We start from the raw sequence: 18,739 nt of genomic DNA, 5'->3' as shown, positions 1-18,739 counted from the left end.
TTTGTGGGCCACACAATCCCTGTACTTACAAGCACGTATTCAACTTGGCTGCTGTGGCAAGAAAGCAGTGATGTTAGTCAGGGCTGTCCAGAGAAACAGTGCCAATAGGGTTTGTTTATGTGTGCGTGCGTGGATGGATGGATGGATGCATGGACGGACAGATGGACAGATTCTAAGGAACTGGTTCACACAATTGTGGAGGCCGGCAAGCCCAAACTTTCCAGAGCAGGCCAGAGACCCAGGAAAGCGCAGATGTCACAGTCTCAAATCCAAAGGCAGGATACTGGTAGAATTCCCTCCTCTTTGGTGGACCTCAGTCTTTTCCTTAAGGCCTTCAACTGATTGGATGAGGTCCACCCACATTATGGAAGTCATCTGCCTTACTGAAAGTCTCCTGATGTGTTTATTTCATCTAAAAAATACCTTCACAACAACATTCCTAAGTACCTGACCAAATATCTGAATACTATGGCCTAGCCAAGATGACACATAAAGTTAACCATCACAGCAGCCAGAGACAACCCATGAATGAATGGGCGTGGTTGTGTGCCAAGTCTGGACACGGCCCCGTGGGCCACAGTCTGCTGGTGCCTGTTGTAATCCATCCTTCAGACAGATGCCAGTTTTGTCTTTCTAAAGCACCTGTTCAAAGGTTTTTAATGGTTTCCAGGACCTAAAGAAAAAGCCCCCCTCCTCCCCACCCAACTTCTTGGATTAGTCCAGTGTCCAAGGCGTTCCACACACACAAGCTCTGCACTAACTGCAATCCAAATCCCACTTACTCCAGGATACAATTTCTCCACTCCAGTCAAATCTGTCTACCCTATGGTCCAGGATTTCACCTGTGGCACTGTAGACATTTAGGGCTGGATAATTTGTGGGGGGCTGTCCTGGGCAGTGTAGGATGCCCAGCAGCATCTTTGGCCTCTACCCACCCAATGCCAGTAGCACCCCCACCCCATCAGCTGTGAAAACCAAACTCTAGATGTTGCCAAAGGTAAAACAGGAGAATGTTAGGGTGTGGTGATTATACCGCAATTAAAGCTAGAGGGAACGCTGTCAGTTCCTGGGCCTTCATTTGCTGACACGGAAGTGAGGTGTAGCTCTCTAGAAGCAACTCACAGTGTCCATATCATTAATAACACAAGTTACAGCAAGGACGGCACTTTCCTGCCCTCCACACACACAGCCAACAGTACAGTCAACACAGACTCGCAGCATGCAGGGCCATCTCTGATAACTCAGAAAATGCACGCCATTAACAGTGACAGCAAAAAATCATCCACTAAAAGCAATTCTAGACCAGGCACAGTGGCTCATACCTGTAAACCTAGCATTTTGAAAGGCTGAGGTGGGCCGATCGCGTGAGCCCAGGAGTTCGAGACCAGCCTGGGCAACATGGTAAAACCCCATCTCTACAAAAAATACAAAAATTAGCCAGGCATGGTGGCGTGTGCCTGTAATCCCAGCTACTTGGGAGGTTGAGGCAAGAGGATCACTTGAACCCAGGAGATCAAGGCTCCAGTGAGCCATGACCACATAACTACACTCCAGCCTGGGTGACAGAGTGAGACCCTGACTCAAAAAAAAAAAAAAAAAAGCGATTCTATACATACAAAATGATGCTATCTGGGGTCTCATACTACCCATGTGTCTGACTTCATCCAAGGGTTCTTTCAGGCAATGTACTAGAAATCTTTTTTTTTTTTTTTTTTTTTTTTTTTTGAGACAGAGTCTCGCTTTGTCGCCTCAGCTCACTGCAACCTCCGCCTCCCGGGTTCATGCCATTCTCCTGCCTCAGCCTCCCGAGTAGCTGGGACTACAGGTGCCTGCCACCACGCCCGGCTAATTTTTTGTATTTTTTTTTAGTAGAGACGGGGTTTCACCATGTTAGCCAGGATGATTTCGATCTCCTGACCTTGTGATCCGTCCGCCTTGGCCTCCCAAAGTGCTGGGATTACAGGTGTGAGCCACCGCACCCGGCTTTTTCTAAAAAAAAAAAAAAACAAAAACAAAAAAAACAGGATACATGTGCAGAACGTGCAGGTTAGTTATACAGGTGTATGTGTGTCATGGTGGTTTGCTGCAGCACCCTACTACCTAATTAGTAGCACCATCCCTACTGACCCTCATAGTTCCCTCCCCTCATCCCCACTCCCCAACAGGCCCTGGTGTGTGTTGTTCCCCTCTCTGTGTCTATGTGTTCTCAATGTTCAACTCCCCCTTATGAGTGAGAATATGCGGTGTTTGGTTTTGTTTCTGTGCTAGTTTGCTGAGGATGATGGCTTCCAGCTTCATCCATGTCCCTGCAAAGGACATGATCTCATTCCTTTTTATGGCTGCATAGTATTCCACGATGTATATGTGCCACATTTTCTTTATCCAGTCTATCACTGATGGCCATTTGGGTTGGTTCCATGTCTTTGCTATTGTAAATAGTGCTATAAGAAACATACGCGTGCATGCATCTTTATAGCAGAATGATTTACATTCCTTTGGGTATATATCCAGAAATGGGATTACTGGGTCAAATGGTATTTCTGGTTCTAGATCCTTGAGGAATCTCCATACTGTCTTCCACAATGGTTGAACTAATTTACATTCCCACCAACAGTGTAAAAGCGTTCCTATTTCCCCACAGCCTTGCCAGCATCTATTGTTTCCTGACCTTTCAATAATCGCCATCTGACTGGCATGAGATGGTATCTCATTGAGGTTTTGATTTGCATTTCTCTGATGATCAGTGATGTTGAGCTTTTTACCATGCTTGTTGGCTGTGTAAATGTCTTCTTTTGAGAAGTGTCTGTTCATATCCTTTGCCCACTTTTTGATGGGGTTGTTTTTTTCTTGTAAATATGTTTAAGTTCCTTGCAAATTCTGGATATTAGACCTTTGTCAGATGGGTAGATTGCAGAAGTTTTCTCCCACTCTGTAGGTTGCCTGTTCACTCTGATCATAGTTTCTTTTACTGAGCAGAAGCTCTTTAGTTGAATTAGATCCCATTTGTCAATTTTGGCTTTTGTTGCAATTGCTTTTGGTGTTTTAGTCATGAACTCTTAGCCCATGCCTATGTCATGAATGGTATTGCTTAGGTTATCTTCTAGGGTTTTTATGGTTTTGGGTTTTACATTTAAGTCTTTAATCTATCTTGAGTTAATTTTTGTATAAGGTGTAAGGAAGGGGTCCAGTTTCAGTTTTCAGCATATGGCTAGCCAGTTTTCCCAGCACCATTTACTGAATAAGGAGATCCTTTCCCCATTGCTTGTTTTCGGCAGATTTGTTGAAGATCAGATGGTTACAGATGTATGGTGTTATTTCTGAGGTCTCTGTTCTGGTCCACTGGTCTATATGTCTGTTTTGGTACCCATACCATGCTGTTTTTGTTACTGTAACCTTGTAGTATAGTTTGAAGTCAGGTAGCATGATGCCTCCAGCTTTGTTCTTTTTGCTTAGGATTGTCTTGGCTACGTGGGATCTTCTTTGATTCCATATGAAATTTACAATAGGTTTTCCTAATTCTGTGAAGAATGTCAATGGTAGTTTGACGGGAACAACATTGAATCTATAAATTACTTTGGGCAATATGGCCCTTTTCATGATACTGATTCTTCCTATCCATGAGCATGGAATGTTTTTCCATTTGTTTGTGTCCTCTCTTATTTCCTTGCGCAGTGATTTGTAGTTATCCTTGAAGAGGTCCTTCACATCCCTTGTTACTTGTATTCCTAGGTATTTTATTCTCTTTGTGGCAATTGTCTATGGGAGTTCACTCATGATTTGTCTCTCTGCCTGCCTACTGTTGGTGTAAAGGAATGCTTGTGATTTTTGCACATTGATTTTGTATCCTGAGACTTCACTGAAGCTGCTTGTCAGTTCAAGAAGTTTTTGGGCTGAGATGATAGGGTTTTCTAAATACAAAATCACGTCATCTGCAAACAGAGACAACTTGACTTCCTCTCTTCCTATTTGAATACCCTTTCTTTCTTTCTCTTGCCTGACTGCCCTGGCCAGAACTTCCAATACTATGTTGAATAGGAGTGGTGAGAGAGGGCATCCTTGTTTTGTACCAGTTTTCAAAGGGAATGCTTCCAGCTTTTGCCCATTTAGTATGATATTGGCTGTGTCTCTTCCAGGTTTTGGTATTGGGATGATGCTGGCTTCATAAAATGAGTTAGGGAGGAGTCCTTCCTTTTCAAATGTTTGGAATAATTTCTGAAGGAGTGGTACCAGCTCCTCTGTATTTCTGGTAGAATTCAGCTGTGAATCCATTTGGTCCTGGGCTTTTTTTGGTTGCTAGGCTATTAATTACTGCCTCAATTTCAGAGCTTATTGGTCTATTCAGAGATTCAACTTCTTCCTGGTTTAGTCTTGGTAGGGTGTATGCGTGCAGGAATTTATTCATTTCTTCTAGATTTTCTAGTTTATTTGCATAGAGGTGTTTATAGTATTCTCTGATAGTAGTTTGTATTTCTGTAGGGTCAGTGGTAATATCCCCTTTATCATTTTTTATTGTCTATTTGATTCTTCTCTATTAGTCTACCTAGCAGTCTATCTATTTTGTTAATTTTTTCAAAAAACCAGCTCCTGGATTCAATGATTTTTTGGAGGGCTTTTTTGCGTCTCTATCACCTTCAATTCTTCTCTGATCTTAGTTATTTCTTACCTTCCGCCAGCTTTTGGATTAGTTTGCTCTTGCCTCTCTAGCTCTTTTAATTGTGATGTTAGGGTGCTGATTTGAGATCTTTTTAGCTTTCTGATGTGGGCATTTAGTGCAAAATTTCCCTATTAACACTGCTTTAGCTGTGTCCCAGAAATTCTGGTACATTATCTCTTTATTCTCATTGGTTTCAAAGAAATACTAGATTTCTGCCTTAATGTCATTATTTACCCAGGAGTCATCCAGGAGCAAGTTGTTCAATTTCCACGAAATTATGTGGTTTTGAATGAGTTTCTTAATCCTGAGTTCTAATGTGATTGCACTGTGGTCTGAGAGACTGTCTTGTCATGATTTCAGTTCTTTTGCATTTGCTGAGGAGTGTTTTACTTCCAATTGTGTGGTTGATTTTAGAATAAGTGCCATGTGGCACTGAGAAGAATGTATATTCTGTTGATTTGGGGTAAAGAGTTCTGTAGACTTCTACTAAGTCCACTTGATCCAGATCTGAGTTCGAGTCCTGAATATCCTTGTTAATTTTCTGTCTCACTGACCTAATACTGACAGTGGGGTGTTAAAGTCTCCCCCTATTATTGTGTGGGAGTCTAAGTCTCTTTGCAGGTCTCTAAGAACTTATTTTATGAATCTGGGTGCTCCTGTATTGGGTGCATATATATACATTTAGAATAGTTAGTTCTTCTTGTTGAATTGTTCCCTTTACCATTATGTAATGCCCTTCTTTGTCTGTTTTTATTTTTGTTGGTTTAAAGTCTGTTTTGTCAGAGACCAGGATTGCAACTCCTGCTTTTTTTCTCTGCTTTCCATTTGCTTGGTAAATTTTCCTCCATCCCTTTATTTTGAGCCTGTGTGTGTCTTTGCATGTAAGATGGGTCTCCTGAATACAGCACACCAATGAGTCTTGACTCCTTATCCAATTTGCTAGTCTGTGTCTTTTAATTGGGGCATTTAGCCCATTTACATTTAAGGTTAATATTGTTATGTGTGAATTTGATCCTGTCATCATGATGCTATTTGGTTATTTTGTACTAGTTGATGCAGTTTCTTTGTAGTGTCATTGGTCTTTATATTTTCATGTGTTTTTGCAGTGGCTAGTACCAGTTTTTCCTTACCATATTTAGTGCTTCTTTCAGGAGACATTGCAGGGCAGGCCTAGTGGTAACAAAATCCCTCAGCATTTGCTTGTCTGGAAAGGATTTTATAGAAAGCTTAGTTTGGCTAGATATAAAATTCTGGGTTGAAAATTCTTTTCTTTAAGAATGTTGAATATTGGCCCCCAATCTCTTCTGGCTTGTAGAGTTTCTGCTGAGAAGTCCATTGTCAGTCTGATGGGCTTCCCTTTGTAGGTGACCTAGCCTTTCTCTCTGGCTGCCCTTAGTTTTATCCTTCATTTCGACCTTGGAAAATCTGATGATTATGTGTCTTGGGGTTGATCGTCTCATAGAGTATCTTAATGGTGTTCCCAGTATTTCCTGAATTTGCAGGTTGGCCTGTCTTGGTAGTTTGGGGAAGTTCTCCTGGATAATATCCTGAAGTGTGTTTTCCAGCTTGTTTCCATTCTCCCCACCTCCTTCTGGTACTCCACTCAATCGTAGGTTCAGTCTTTTTATGAGGTCCCATATTTCTGGTAGGCTTTGTTCATTCTTTTTTCTCTATTCTTGTCTGCATGTCTTATTTCAGTAAGGTGGTCTTCAAACTCTGATATCCTTTCTCCCACTTGGTCGATTCAGCTGTTGATACTTGTTTATGCTTCACGATACTTGTGTGTGCTTCACAAAGTTCTCGTGCTGTGTTTTTCAGCTCCATCAGGTTGCTTATGTTCCTCTCTAAACTGGTTATTCTAGTTAGCAATTCCTCTAACCTTTTATCAAGGTTCTTAGCTTCTTTGAATTAGGTTAGAACATGCTCCTTTAGCTCATTGTAGTTTTTTATAACCCATCTTCTGAAGCCTACTTCTGTCAATTCATCCATCTGATCCTCCGTCCAGTTCTGTGCCCTTGATGGAGAGACGTTGTAATCATTTGGAGGAGAAGAGGTACTCTGGCCTTTTGGGTTTTCAGCATTTTTTCATTGATTCTTTCTCATCTTCTTGAGTTTGTCTAGTTTCAGTCTTTGAGGCTGCTACCCTTGGATGAGATTTTTGTGGGGACCTTTTATTTGATTGTTGTTGTTGATGCTGTTGTTGTCACTTTCTGCTTGTTTTTCTTTCAGTAGTCCAGTCCCTCTTCTGTAGGGCTGCTGCAGTTTGCTGGTGGTTCACCTTCAGGCCTTATTCATCTGATTCACTCCCATGCCTGGAGATGTCATTAAGGATGCTGGAGAGCAGCAAAGATGGGTGCCTATTCCTTCTTCTGGGACCTCTGACCTCAAGGGGCACCAACCTGATGCCAGTAGGATCGCTCCTGCAGAGGGTATCTGACAAACCCTGTTGAAGGGTCTCACCCAGTTGGGTGGCACAGGGAGCAGGACCCGTTTAATGGAGCACTCTGTCCCTTGGTGGAGAGGGTGTGTTTTGCTTGGGGGAAACCCACTCGTCTGGGCTGTCCAGATTACTTGGAACTACCAGGAGGAAAAGCTAAATCTGCTGGTCAGCAGAGACTGCGGCCACCCCTCCCCTATGGGCTGAGGCCCAGGAGATCCGAATTCTGTCCCTTAGCCTCTGGCTGGAGTTATTGGAGATCCAGCAGGGAAGCGCCCCCCCACACACACACCCCAACTAAGAAAGGATGGGTTGGGATTGGGCCTGAAGAGGCACTCTAGCCGCAGACTGCCACAGCCAGTGTGTTGGGCTGTGGCGACAAGTCTTGGGACCAAGCTGTCCAGCCTCCCTGGCTCTAGCAGGGGAAAAGCGTAGCCTGTAGCTACAGAAATGGGTGCCACCCTTCCCCCTGTCCAGGGAGCTTAGCATGTTAGGCAGTTGCCAGTGCCAGTGCTGGCTGCTGCCCCTCCCTGCAGGAGTTCAAAGGGCTTAGACAGCAGGCAGCTGCAGCTGGTACTGGTCACCCCTCCCCGAGGAGTTTGGTAAGCTTAAGCAGATTCCAGCTGAGAGGCTGTAAGAATCTGTGTGTTCCGGGGCTGGGACGCGAGGCCCCGGTGGCGTGGGTTCACGAGTGAGATCTTCCAATCCGTGGGTTTCACAGTTCTGTGGAAAAGCAGTTTCCCCGGCTGGGTAGCGTGCTCACTCACCGCCTGCCTTATCTGGGGTGAGGGGGTTCCCTTCCCCATGTGACTCTCAGGTGGGCCACCACACCACACTGTTCTTCCTTCTCTCTGTGGGTCACGCCAGCCTTCTAGTCAATTTTGATGAGAGAACCCGGATACCTTGGTTGCTGATGAAGGATTCACACGCTTATTATGGTCTTTTCTGATAGCAGCCTCCCAACACCGTGGCTTCTAGTTGGCCATCTTGGCCCCGCCCTCTGTAAAATGTTTTTAAATTCACTGATTTGAGTTCTGGAGGCTTGGAAGTCCAAGATCAATCAGCCTATATGGTGATGACCTTCGTGAGTTCTGCAGGCTGAGAAGTTCACAATTAAGGCACCAGCAGGATTGATTATTTGGTGAGGGATATTCTCTGCTTCCTTCCAACATGGCACCTTGTTGCTGTAGCATCCAGAGGGCAGAGGGCAGGAACACTGTGTCTTCACATAGCAGAAAGTGGAAGGGCAAGAGACTAGAAATCTTAATTCTTTCAAAAAAGCTTTAGAAAGGTCTTGAACAGCAGAGATGAAAGAAATAAAAATGGTCCCTGCTCTCTAGGAACTTACTATGTGTTTACATCCACAAAGCAATTGGAGAGAGTAGTCTATTAGGGACATGGATTTGGAGCAAGACAGAAATGAATGTGAACCCCAGCTCTGCTCCTTGCCAGCTGGTAAGTACCCCATGTTTCTGGAGGAGAGGTTCTACATGTATGGGAAGAAAGGTGAGAAGCTCAGCAGCCTGCACTCAAGACTAGCATCATAAGCAAAGCTGGGCAGGAGGAGCAGGAACACCAGCTGCCTGCACAGGCACTGAGCAGAGAAGATGAGATGGACACATAATGGGTGGCCCCGTGATGGACAGCTTAAACTGGAGGAGGCATTTGACTGAGCAGCCAGTGAGGAAGCAGGGCTGGTCTTGAGCAAGACAAGTGTGTAAGTGTGAAGGAAATCCACCTGTCTATCAATTTTCTGGGTCCACAAAAAAATGTCAAAAGAAAACAGGTGAAGTTACATTTAATAATACATTCTATTTTACTCCACGTATCCAAGTGATCATTTCAACATGTAAACTGTATTACATTATCAATAAGATACCTTGCTTTCTTTCTTTTTGAACTAAGTCTTTGAAATCCAGTGTGTATTTTATACTTCTACAAGGCATCTCAATCTAGACTGGCCACATTTCAAGCACTCCACAGCCACATGTGGCCCATGGCTACCATACTGGAAATTGCAAAGGTATAAGGCAACAAAATTATCCAAGAACTCCCAGAGGAGGCTATAGGCTATGGCAGAAGGCGCAGAGGGCGGAGGGGAGGAAATCTCACAGGAAAGAATTTCCAACGAGGCAAGAAGAGGGAAGTAAAATTTGCTGTACCTTTCACGGTGGGCCTGGTGCTCTGCGAGGCATCTGATATGGTATGATTTTCTTCCACCCTCACGGAAATCTGGAAGAAACAGTAAAATAGCAGCAGTGTCACATACCTGAAAACAGCATAATAGTATGTCAATAATAAAGTCAGTATTATCCCATTTTGTTGTGCTAAAAACAAGGCATGATGAGGTTCACAAACCTGCAGGTGGCAAGACTCAGCCCAGGGCATTCCAAAGCTCAAAGTCCCTTCCTTGTCACCAGGGGGACCCCAGAGTCCACCATTGCAGTAGCCTTTGGCCTTAGCTCCCTGAACTGCAACAGTGGAGAAGGCAGCCCCCAGGGGTCCTCACAGGTCACCATGGTCCAAGGAGCAAGAGAAGCATAGCTTTGCCATCTCGCTGAGGCCCAAACTCAATCATAAAGCTGTCTGAGTCCCTCACCACAGCCCCGTGCCACAAGGTGCTAAGCTCACCCATGTTCACAGTGACTCTTATGACGATGGATGCCAACAATAGTATGTTTTGCACACTCACTCTGAGTGACATGGGAATAGAGAACTTTGCATGTATTGCCTGTCAAACTCCAAAGTCAATCAAGACAGATGTCACTATGCCCAACTTGCTCTCGGTCACACCACTAGGATGGGTGGGGACTGAAACCCACGTCAGTCTGACTGCAAAGTCCTTGTACTTGACCCTTATGCTATGAGGTCTCCTCTCATGACCCCTTGAATGAGTCCTGTGTACTGTCCAGCTAAACTGTCCTACGTGGTGAGAAGAAAATGAAAGAGGATTGGGGCATCCAGGGCTTCCCACAGACTCGCAGAGCTTCTGGATGTTAGCCCTACTGACATTTGAGGCCAGGTGGTCTTGGCTGTTGTGAGGCCGCCCTGTGCACTGTGGGATGTTCAGCAGTATCCCTGCTCTCCATCCATTAGATGACAGTAGCACTCCTTAACGCAGTGTGACAACCAAAACTGTCTCCAGACATTGCCGAGTGTCCCCTGGGGAACAAAAATTACCTTTCTGGTTGAAAAGCAATGCGCAGAAATCCCCCACCTTCCCCGGCAGACGTTAGGATGGGTTGTGCATGCTCTGGGCACATGGCCCTGCCACACTCAGTGTCTCAGCTCCCTCATAGCACTTGCAAGATTCTCAATTCCCACACCACCACTACTGCAGGAGCCCCAGGAGGGGCACCCACCACAATTGGGTAGGTGCAGGTTCTGTTTGGAGAGTAGTTTTTTTTGTTTGTTTGAGACGGAGTCTTGCTCTTGTTGCTCAGGCTAGAGTGCAATGGCGCAGTCTCAGCTCATTGCAACCTCCACTTTCTGGGTTTGAGCGATGCTCCTGCCTCAGCCTCCCGAGTAGCTGGGATTACAGGCACCCGCCACCACACCCAGCTAATATTTTGTATTTTTAGTAGAGACGGGGTTTCACCATGTTGGCCAGGCTGGGCTCGAACTCCTGACCTCAGGTGATCTGCCTGCCTCGGCCTCCCAAAGTGCTGGAATTACAGGTGTGAGCCACCACACCTGGATGCTTTTTTTTTCTTTTTTTTTTTCTTTTTTTTTTTGAGACAGGGTCTTCCTTTGCTGTCCAGGCTGTAGTGCAGTGGTGCCATCATGGCTCGCTGCAGCCTCCAACTCCTGAGCTCAAGCGATCCTCCTGCTTCAGCCTCCCATGTTGCTGGGACCACAGGCATACACCACCATGCCTGGCTAATTTTTTAAAGAGATGGGGTCTTGTTATGTTGCCCATGCTAATCTCGAACTCCTGGGCTCAAGCAATCCTCCCGTCTCAGCCTCCCAAAGCACTGGGATCACAGGTGTGAGCCACCGCACCCAGCCAAGAGCAGTTCTTTTTTTTTTTTTTTTTGGAGACAGGATTTTGCTCTTGTTGCCCAGGCTGGAGTGCAATGGCCTGATCTCAGCTCACTGCAACCTCCACCTCCCAGGTTCAAATGAGAGTCTCCTGCCTCAGCTTCCCAAGTAGCTGGGGTTACAGGTGCCTGCCACCACGTCCGGCTAATTTTTGTATTTTTAGTAGAGACAGGGTTTCACCATGTTGGCCAAGCTGGTCTCGAACTCCTGACCTCAGGTGATCCACCCGCCTCAGCCTCCCAAAGTGCTGGGATTACAGACATGAGCCACTGCACCTAGCCAGAGCAGCTCTTAAGAATTCTGACATCAAATGAGACAGCCTTGACTCAAGATGACCATGCGTTCTTTCTGGGGCCAACGTTTGTCCCTTTATGTGATGATCTTGGCCAGCTTGTGGCTGAAACAGGATGTGAACATTTTAAGTGGATGGCCCCCTTGACCAGTAGTAATAGTTCTGTTCCTCTCTCGGCCTCACAAACATCAGCGTTTTTTATTCACTCTTTCCCCTTTCTCTTCCGACCGATCCCTATGTGGCTGCCCACTGGTACAATGATGAGTAACTTCCATTACCAGGGACAGCACTCTCTTTCATCTTTTTATTGTCTTTCCCCTCCCTGTAATGACTAGCGGGCGAGGTCCTCAGGTCGCATCAAGGGCGAGCTGGTCTCTAGCATGTATGTGACTCTGCAATGGACAGGGGTGGTGACAGACATCTCAATCTATGATCCTCTTTCAGGGGTTCTGGGAAGGACACTGATCACGTTGGCATAGTCTAGCCACAGACAATCAGGACACCCGACCATGAAAGGGCAGTGGGAACCAAGGAACACATAAGAAGGCTCTATTGCACCATGTTAATGTCAGTGACCAGGGCTGTCCACTATTCAGCCACAGCCTGTCACCCATGAGCGCCTCCACAGGGGCTGCTCCTCAACAAAGCCACTGCACTGCTCTCTGAATCAAGGGAGCCAAGGAGGCAGAGCCTGCTGGAGGGGAGTCATTCCAGAACCCCTACCCAAGCCCAAGACCCCAAGCAAGGGGGGCGTCTCCCTGGGCAAAGCAGCCTGATAGATGTGGAACACAGCAAAGCCTCCTCTGTCTCATCATTAATGTGCCAACTGCCTTGGGCTCAGATCTCAGCACTGTGCAACCCAAAGGGGAAACCAAGCTCGCGGACAGCACGCAAACCCTAACTGCAAATAGGGAAACTCCCTCCACCATGTCCCCAATGGGCACTAGAGTGGGGGGGCATGTGATTCCCCCACAGGCTTGCTCCAAGACAGTGAACTCAAGGAGTAGCCAGGCTCCTGCGGTCTCTGCAGACTTGTCAGATACTCGCGAAGAAGGCAAGAGCTGGATCAGCACCTGCTGTGGCTCTCAGTGCTCCTGAACAAACTACTGGGAGCTCTGTCCCAGCTCAGCCCTCTAGGGCTCAGCCACAGAGCTGCCAGGCCTTTGCTCAGGGCTGCATGCTGCACATCCATCATTTCGTTTATCAAGGAGCTGTCAGGGAAAGCAGATTCCTCATTAATGTTCTCCAGGGCCTATAGGTTTCCAGCCTTATTCATTCAGGGCAAGCTCAAACGCAGGCCTAAAAACCCTCTTTCCAGCTAGAATTCAATGCATGCTGCTCACCGTCACTCTGACTCACTTCAATAGCCATCTGAAAACAGAGGACGCTGTCCCCTTCCTTCTTTGACTTATAAAATGAGTAATGGAGCAGCTTAAATGAGGGCCTATCTTTGTTCTCACAACACACTGATTATGTCAATGACCTTTACTGATAAAACTATGTGTAGGTATCCACGTTATTGAAGTGACCCAGACAGAGAACAGAAATCAAATCATTATTTGAACAAAAGACAAAAAAAGAAAAATTAATTTGTATCAAATTTTAAAAGCGCGTTAGCTGGGAGGAAATAGCAGGAAAGGGAAAATAGGCCTGGCACAGTGGCTCATGCATGCTTGTAATCCCAGCACTTTGGGAGGCTGGGGCAGGAGGATCACTTGAGCCCAGGAGTTCCAGACCAGCCTGGGAAACTTAGCGAGACCCCACCTCAAAAGAAAGAGAGGAGGAGGAAGGAGGGGAGGGAGGGAGGGAGAGGGAGAGAGAGGGAGACAGAGAGAGAGAGAAAGAAAAAAAGAAAGAAAGGAGAGAGAGGGAGGGAGGGAGGGAGGAAGGGAGGAAGGGAGGAAGGGAGGAAGGGAGGAAGAGAGGGAGAGAGGGAGGGAGGGAGGGAGGGAGGAACACGCTAATCTCGATCTCCTGGACTCAAGCAATCCTCCTGTCTCAGCCTCCCAATGGAAGCCTTCTAAATGGAAGCACGCTGTTTTGGGTATCCATAGATATGAAGAGAAAGTTTGAAATGCCCACCAACTATCTGTGATTAGCACCTACATTTGTGTTACTCGTGGCCAATGTAGCTTTCAAGTTTATGACACATAGCAACCCCTGAGCTTAACTACCTGGTTGCTAATGACATCACCGTATTTGTTATGTCAGGGTTCCTTTTGCTAATTGCTCTTGTGGGCTTCAGGCTTTCTCTGTGTAAGTCTTTTTTTTTTTTTTTTTTGAGATGGAGTCTGGCTGTGTCTCCCAGGCTGGAGTGCAATCGCAGGATGTTGCCTGACTGCAACCTCCACCTCCTGGGTTCAGGTGATTTTCCTGCCTCAGCCTCCCTAGTAGCTGGGACTACAGGCACACAACACCACACCCAGCTAATTTTTGTATTTTTCGTAGAGACAAGGTTTCACCATGTTGCCCAGGCTGGTCTCAAACCCCTGGGCTCAAGTTAACCCCTCGCCTCGGCTTTCCAAAGTGTTAGGATTACAGGCGTGAGCCACTGTGCCAGGCCATGGATATCTTTAACGACAAGAACTGTGTGTGTTTGGTTTTAAGACCAAGTGGAGCCCTGATGGTTACATGTCCAACCAAAGGTTATTTAATATTCCCATCACTTCAGATGCTATAATCGTAAGTGTGTCATCTGTCCTTGAAACATGTTTTCAACGATGGAATTTTTAAATACAGGACTTGAGTTTTCAGCACTCTCAAAAATCAGAAGGAAAAGGAAAGAGTTATCCAGAAAAAGCTCATTCTCATGGTCATGAGTTTAAACAACCTTAACTATAGACAGATAACCACCGTCCTCTCATAAACCCAACAATCCACTTCATCTCTTGGTTCCCTTTCCACCCTCATTCGGGGTAGGAACGTCTGATCCAATCAACCAGGTGAGAATCATCTCCATGATTCCTCATGCCACTGACTGGCTTCCATTATGGGTCTAATCATCTTCTGGATGAGAGATAGTGGATTTCTCTCAGCAAGCAAAACACAGGCGTTCTCCTCATTTCAAACAGCATTATTGCACCTTTAAAAGATTCCATTGAATTGAACCCTAAGAGGCTGCCAGCATTTGACCACTTTTAATTTAAAAGAGCCAGTGTCATTTGGTTCAATCTAATGTGGGTGCAAAATAATTGATATGTACAACTGAAGTCAAAAGTTTGGTTTACAACTGTGTCAGCCCTGGGGGAGAGGGCAAGACTCTCATATCCTTTCCAGAAAGACAGAGTTGCAAATCCATGATGCTCCTTTGGAGATGCCTCCCCACTCCTAGCCCCCTATATTCACTGAGCAAGGCCCTCTGGCTGTAAGCAAGGGGCACTCTTTGCTCTAGGGTTCTCTGGCTTGTTGGCCAAAACCTTATCAGTTATGCATTGTGGTGTGGAGCTTTCCCTACTCAGTCCCCACCTCTCCTTTCATCTCCTCAGGCCATGTCCCCAATTTAAACACTTGTACCCCGACTCCTCCTCACCGCACGCTTTCCAGAGGGCCAAATGGACACACTGGCTTTCATGGTGACTTCTTCAAAATCTCTCCCAAAATATCAATGTGTATTGTGTATACACACTATCAACACTACACTATGTATACACACACAGCCAAGCCTTGTTATTTACGGATTCCGTGTCTGTGAATTTGCCTATTGGCTAACATTTATTTGTAGCTCCAAAATCAGTACCTGCAGTGCTTTCATGGTCATTCTCAAACATGCAGCGTGTGGCTGTGTCACCAAATGCACATGTTCCCAGCTGAGGGTGAACAAGGCTCTCACTCCGTAAACAAGTGTCCTTTTCGCAGTCTATTCACAGTGCCAGTTTTTTGAAATGTTGTAGTTTCTGGGTGACTTTGCTGCTTAAAATGGCCCCCAGATGCTGCAGTGCTGTCTCATGTCCTGAAGCACAAGGCTGGGATGCGTCTTATGGGGAAAATACGTGCGTTAGATGAGGTTCGGCCAGGCGTGAGTCACAGTGCTGTTGGCGTGAGTGCAATGTAAAGGAACCAACAGAAACACACAATAGAAATACATACAACAAAGTTATGCACTGACTGCTTGACAACAACATTGTGACCAGAGGTTCGCAGAAGCCTCACTGTGTATTTTCCCTGGGGTGATGCTTTCTATAAAGTCTCAGCGACTTTACAGAACATAGCTCCAGTGAATAATGGGAATCAAGTGTATGCGTGTACAACATGAAGATGCAGCTATCCCAGTAATCTCTGTCGGACCTAAAAAAAAAGAAACCGAAACCCATCTTGCCGCATTTTCACATTCCGTAGACATCCCTGAATGACCTGTCATTATCCCCTCTCCCTTGTGCACCATTTCTCCTGCTCCTCCGCCCTCGACAGTTCCTGCCTCTTCTCTACTAAATCAGGGCTACATACTTGTAGGATAGCTGCGCTCCATCACAGAGAAGCCTCTCTGCCCATAGCCCTTTTATGCAGGTGAAATTTGATTAAAATGAACGTCGAGGGCAGCTGTGAACGGAAAAAGCCAGGGCCAAAGAGAAACTGCAGGCAACGAGGGACAGAGATGAACCTTTCCCTCTGTAGACTGATAGCTCTTGAGCCCATCCCACACACGAGGGCCCAACAGCCCCCTTCAACTCCTATGACTCAGCACCTCTCAGGAGCAGCTCTGGTGTTTGTCTCCATGTTTTATGTGGGAAATGGATGGAAAAAATGTTAGTACCCAGGGCGAGAAGCAAGCATTGGTTATGAAACAGCATGTCAACTCCTCCTTCCTGTTTTACAACTCCTCTAAGACCTGATGTGGAAACATTTCCAAGAAAGCAAATAAGCAAAAACAGAAACTCAAGACCGAAATTTCTCTTGTAATGTGAGTGATCCTAACAATGAACCAAATAGATTTTAACACGTCCACCTTCATGGAGAATTGTTCTGGCCCGAATTCTAAAAGGACCAAATGTATCAGGCAGGAAGGAATCCTTCAAAAAGAGATCAAAGCCTACTTAAGCAAATTCACGAAAGATGACCAATTTTCAATGAAGATCCTCAAGTTAAATATTTTTAAAATATTTTTTAAAAAAACTTTTTTTTGAAGTTGAAGAAGTCTATGAGTTGATTTGCCAAGGACTTTAAAGGAAAACACCTGTCACCATGTTTAAAGGCAACACCTGTCACCATGGTTCAAGCTTATATATCTTCCAAAGAGAACTAAGATAATGAGATAAAGGTAATCGTATTCCTTACTTCCATTTAGACTAAGTGTCTGAACTTGATTTTCTCTGATAGGGTCTAAGTCGGCCTTTAATTATGTCAGACGCACATGAGTAGATAACCAAGAAGTACCCTCAGACCCTATAAGACAACCCTAGAGTATGGAATATGCTGGAATGTTCTGGCAAATTCTCTTCTGGAATTTGGTTCCTCTCTTTCTTGGTTCCTGTTCAAGGCAGTTGAGTCACTCTAAGTTCCAGTCAACATAATAATTATACAAATCCGCTGTGGTGCCAAGTGAAGATCCCAAAGACAACGCTGTAGCCACTGGACCGCACCACATGCAGCTCTCAGCACTGGCAGTGGCGGTATGATCCCCCACAGCTCCATCAATTCAGATCAAGGGCTGTGAACAGTCTCAAAGATGAATCACAGTGTGGTGCTAAAACAACCTCAGAGAACGTTTGTCTCAAGCTCTGAGATGACAGAAAAAAAGAGACAATTCCTATATTTTCCTGGGACCAGTGTCACGGGGTGGTTAGGGACAGCATCAGGACTAAATTCAACATTTCTGTTCCCACGAGAGGGTTCTTTCCAGGAAAAGAGACAGTATATCAAACAACAACAAAAATCTACAATTACGCAGGTTGTTTTTTGGGTTTTTTTGTTTTGTTTTGTTTTTGAGACAAGGTCTCACTCCAGTTGCCCAGGCTGAAGTGCAGTGGCATGATCTCAGGATATCAGCTCACTGCAGCCTCGACTTCCCAGGTTCAGGTGATCCTCCCACCCCAGCCTCCCAAGTAGCTGGGACCAGGCACATACCACCACGCCTGGCTAATTTTCTGTATTTTTAGTAGAGATGGAATGTCACCATCTTGCCCAGGCTGGTCTCCAACTCATGGGTCCAAGCAATCCGCCTGCCTCAGCTTCCTAAAGTGCTTGGGTTATAGGCATGAGCCATCACGCCCAGCCTATATGGGTGTCCTTTGATTTAATCCAGGCAATCATAGATGAGTCCTGGAACTCAAATTGGGCTTACATAACCCCAATTTCCAAACAAGTGAATCAACAAATCCCCAAAAGTCTTCATTTCCTTTTATACATGCTGTACAAGTGGGCCGAGAGAACAGGTCCCCTGCAAGAAGTTAGACTTCCTGGAGGAGCCAGGCAGGAAAATCAGAATCCTCTCCCTCTTGATGAATGAGACAATCTTCCAAGGGACTTAGAGATTGCTTATGTGATAATACCAGTTCCTGTTCCCTAAGGCACAGCATAGCAAGTGGGAAAACATCACCTCCATTGAGCATAAAGAGTTCCTAGAAAGCATTCTGGCAAGTGGAATTGAGACTCTGCCCTATGGCACTGATAAGAAGCAGGTGGAGGGAAATAACCAGCGGAATATCTCTCTATCACACTCCCAGTCACATAGCAATGCACTACATTCATCACTGGCTCAGAAACCCAGCCAATGCCAAAATCGCATTGCTTGTCCTCAAAAGCATGTCTTCTAGCACATTCCCAAATGGTTTCATCCTTCCATTCCTTCCTCCCCTACACCTACACACACACACACACACACACACACACACACACACACACACACACACACCCTCTAGCCCCAATCTCAACAATATTCCACTCCCTGCATCTGATACCATGCACCCTGTATCACCGTGCCATGAATCAATCAACAAAACGTCTTGGTAGAGAGGCATACCGAACAGAAAGGGAAGTTTGATTCCTTCTTATGTTGCCTCTAGCTCAAGGCCTCTGGCACAAGTCACAAACACCGCAGACCTCCACAAAACGCTCACACCAGCTGAGGTAAGGGCTCCCTTTCCAAAAACGGACATTGGTTTTCTCACTACTAAAATGTGACTTTAAAGAGGCTGGCTCATTTTAATGTAAATATTCTTTAGACAAAACATGATTAGAAATTACCAAGACTGGTAGCATAATGACATCTGAAACTGTTAGTCCTGCACTTGGAAAAGTGGCAGTTAAAAAAAGCACAACATGGCTTTCTCATTTTTTTAATGAAGCCAAGTCCTCCTCCTAATTTAGTTCATATACTTCT

At 45.6% G+C, this 18,739-nt stretch overlaps 1 protein-coding gene across 1 annotated transcript in view; it reads right to left on the bottom strand.

Moving 5' to 3' along the window:
* Positions 1–18,739, bottom strand: part of TBL1X (transducin beta like 1 X-linked) — a 274,014-nt gene that overhangs the window by 229,079 nt on the left and 26,196 nt on the right. The window contains exon 2 of the mRNA XM_055106596.2: positions 9,254–9,323. The gene's annotated coding sequence lies outside the window, so the exon portion shown is untranslated. The remainder of the gene's footprint in view (positions 1–9,253; positions 9,324–18,739) is intronic.

This window comes from Pan paniscus, chromosome X (assembly GCF_029289425.2).
Source record: "Pan paniscus chromosome X, NHGRI_mPanPan1-v2.0_pri, whole genome shotgun sequence".
Classification (NCBI taxonomy): Eukaryota; Metazoa; Chordata; class Mammalia; order Primates; family Hominidae; genus Pan; species Pan paniscus.
Note: the sequence above shows the minus strand (reverse complement) of the source record. Positions and strands in the feature narration are given on the sequence as shown.